At 41.5% G+C, this 3,512-nt stretch overlaps 1 long non-coding RNA gene across 2 annotated transcripts; it reads left to right on the top strand.

The window, feature by feature from the left end:
• Positions 1-301: 301 nt before the first annotated feature.
• LOC133954258 (uncharacterized) lies at positions 302-1,486 on the top strand. 2 transcript variants are annotated; one of them, XR_009920764.1, is made up of 4 exons: positions 302-374; positions 565-661; positions 1,073-1,190; positions 1,274-1,486. It is a non-coding gene; the product is annotated as an uncharacterized LOC133954258 (long non-coding RNA). The 2 variants fall into 2 exon arrangements; XR_009920765.1 differs by having other exon boundaries at positions 1,073-1,486.
• The last annotated feature ends 2,026 nt before the right edge of the window (positions 1,487-3,512 follow it).

Genomic DNA, 3,512 nt, shown 5'->3' with positions numbered 1-3,512 from the left:
GGGGGGGGGGGGGTGGGGGGGGGGTGTTAATCAGTCTCTCCCTAGAATTCACAGCTCCATGTTACTGGCACAAAAGGCCTTGAATAGGAAACTTCCAGGTGCACCCAACAAAATGGACACTATCGCAGGATAGCAGCTTAAGAACTAGTCTCCGGATGTAGCAAGATGTTCTGTTTTCCCAGGGAGTGCGGTAACAAGTCTCCTTTTTACTAGAAGTCATTGTAATTCTGTACAGGCTTCAAGTTGCTGTGTTGGGTTGGAAGGTGAACTTTGTATTTGTGACTCTTGCGGATTAGGTTGTATGGGCCGCCGTTCCAAAATCTACATTCAAGTCTACACCTACGGTTCATAAAGGAGGAATCCTTCACGTTCAGGTCTGTGGTATTTAAAAGCTTCTTCTGGAAAAAGGTTTCCACTTTGAATTGTATTCAGTCAAACAGTTGTCCCTCTGAAGGCAGTTGTAATTTGGATAAGTGTAATTCCAGTGTTTGTCTTGTAGTATTGTACTGCTTGTATTTGTGGAAAAGTATTGTGGGGAGACGCTTTTTCGTTTGCATTTTTCAGTGTGCTGTGTCCTGTGCACTTTCCAATACCCAAGATCACCAGGAACTCCTAACTCATTGTTTGAACAAGTTCCCTTGCGCATCAAGCATCACCTAAGGTCACTCAATTTCAATTTCTTAAAAGTAGAACTTATCCGCGGGTTATGCAAATTGTATACTACTATTCCAAGATATTTTGAAAGTGCAGAAAATGCTGAAACACCAAATTTTAGTTTATTTAGTCCAAACATTTTATTAAATTAATTACCTCTAATCAAATTGGACACAATCAGTGATTGGTGTTTTGAGCCTATTTGTTTCACAGGTATGGAGCAAGAGCCAGAGGCTCTTAATCTCAATCTCAGAATCCTCAAGTTTTTAAAGGGCATTTTTATTCAACTTCAGATGGCTCATAATTACCTATGTTGTATAGAATAGTCATTTTTCATTCAAAGTATTTCCCCTTGATTTTGAACCCAAAAGATTTTCCTTTGATTCTGACCCAAAGGTTTTTTCTTTGAATAAAGCAGCTGTTGGTGATGTGTACACCAGAGGGAGTCAGAGGAGCAGCACAGAGAGACCATCACGAAAGAAGCAGTTCTAGAACAAGCCAGCCAGTGATGAAAGACAAATCTTCTAGCTTCACAGGTTAAAGCAAGGCTGTGTTTTGTATAATGGGTAGAGGTATCTCTGAAACACTCTCAGTCATTTAGCTTTTCAATTACTTTTAGAGAAGTTTCATCATTGGAGAGAGAGTGGATGGTCTCCTGAGCAGCCGATTGCGTGTATACCACAACCCTTTAATGCTTCAGCAACAGCGCCTCATTGGTACATCAGCTACATCTACCTCTTAACCCAGAAGTCAGTTAATGCATGAAATGTACATGTGGGGGTAACTATCCTGTACATACCTCATAATTACCCATTATCACTATGGCCTGGTATGGGGGGGGGGGGGTGGGGGGGGGGGGTGTTAATCAGTCTCTCCCTAGAATTCACAGCTCCATGTTACTGGCACAAAAGGCCTTGAATAGGAAACTTCCAGGTGCACCCAACAAAATGGACACTATCGCAGGATAGCAGCTTAAGAACTAGTCTCCGGATGTAGCAAGATGTTCTGTTTTCCCAGGGAGTGCGGTAACAAGTCTCCTTTTTACTAGAAGTAATTGTAATTCTGTACAGGCTTCAAGTTGCTGTGTTGGGTTGGAAGGTGAACTTTGTATTTGTGACTCTTGCGGATTAGGTCGTATGGGCCGCCGTTCCAAAATCTACATTCAAGTCTACACCTACGGTTCATAAAGGAGGAATCCTTCACGTTCAGGTCTGTGGTATTTAAAAGCTTCTTCTGGAAAAAGGTTTCCACTTTGAATTGTATTCAGTCAAACAGTTGTCCCTCTGAAGGCAGTTGTAATTTGGATAAGCGTAATTCCAGTGTTTGTCTTGTAGTGTTGTACTGCTTGTATTTGTGGAATGGTATTGTGGGGAGACGCTTTTTCCTTTCAATTTTCAGTGTGCTGTGTCCTGTGCACTTTCCAACACCCAAGATCACCAGGAACTCCTAACTCATTGTTTGAACAAGTTCCCTTGCGCATCAAGCATCACCTAAGGTCACTCAATTTCAATTTCTTAAAACTAGAACTTTTCCGCGGGTTATGCAAATTGTATACTACTATTCCAAGATATTTTAAAAGTGCAGAAAATGCTGAAACACCAAATTTTAGTTCATTTAGTCCAAACATTTTATTAAATTAATTACCTCTAATCAAATTGGACACAATCAGTGATTGGTGTTTTGAGCCTATTTGTTTCACAGGTATGGAGAAAGAGCCAGAGGCTCTTAATCTCAATCTCAGAATCCTCAAGTTATTAAAGGGCATTTTTGTTCAACTTCAGATGGCTCATAATTACCTATGTTGTATAGAATAGTCATTTTTCATTCAAAGTATTTCCCCTTGATTTTGAACCCAAAAGATTTTCCTTTGATTCTGACCCAAAGGTTTTTTCTTTGAATAAAGCAGCTGTTGGTGATGTGTACACCAGAGGGAGTCAGAGGAGCAGCACAAGGAGACCATCACGGAAGAAGCAGTTCTAGAACAAGCCAGCCAGTGATGAGAGACAAATCTTCTAGCTTGACAGGTTTAAGCAAGGCGGTGTTTCGTATAATGGGTAGAGATATCTCTGTAACACTCTCAGTCATTTAGCTTTTCAATTACTTTTAGAGAAGTTTCAGCATTGGAGAGAGAGTGGATGGTCTCCTGATCAGCCGATTGCGTGTATACCACAACCCTTTAAGGCTTCAGCAACAGCGCCTCATTGGTACATCAGCTACATCTACCTCTTAACCCAGAAGTCAGTTAATGCATGAAATGTACATGTGGGGGTAACTATCCTGTACATACCTCATAATTACCCATTATCACTATGGCCTGGTATGGGGGGGGGGGGGGGTGTGGGGGGGTGTTAATCAGTCTCTCCCTAGAATTCACAGCTCGATGTTACTGGCACAAAAGGCCTTGAATAGGAAACTTCCAGGTGCACCCAACAAGATGGACACTATCGCAGGCTAGCAGTTTCAGAACTAGTCTCCGAACGTAGCAAGACGTTCTATTTTCCTAGGGAGTGCGGTAACAAGTCTCTTTTTTACTAGAAGTCATTGTAATTCTGTATAGGCTTCAAGTTGCTGTGTTGGGTTGGAAGGTGAACTTTGTATTTGTGACTCTTGCGGATTAGGTCGTATGGGCCGCCGTTCCAAAATCTACATTCAAGTCTACACCTACGGTTCATAATGGAGGAATCCTTCACGTTCAGGTCTGTGGTATTTAAAAGCTTCTTCTGGAAAAAGGTTTCCACTTTGAATTGTATTCAGTCAAACAGTTGTCCCTCTGAAGGCAGTTGTAATTTGGATAAGTGTAATTCCAGTGAATGTCTTTTAGTGTTGTACTGCTTGTATTTGTGGAATGGTATTGTGGG

The sequence above is a fragment of the Platichthys flesus genome, chromosome 5, assembly GCF_949316205.1.
Source record: "Platichthys flesus chromosome 5, fPlaFle2.1, whole genome shotgun sequence".
NCBI lineage: Eukaryota > Metazoa > Chordata > Actinopteri > Pleuronectiformes > Pleuronectidae > Platichthys > Platichthys flesus.
The sequence above is the reverse complement of the archived record's forward strand: the minus strand, read 5'-3'. Positions and strand labels throughout refer to the sequence as shown.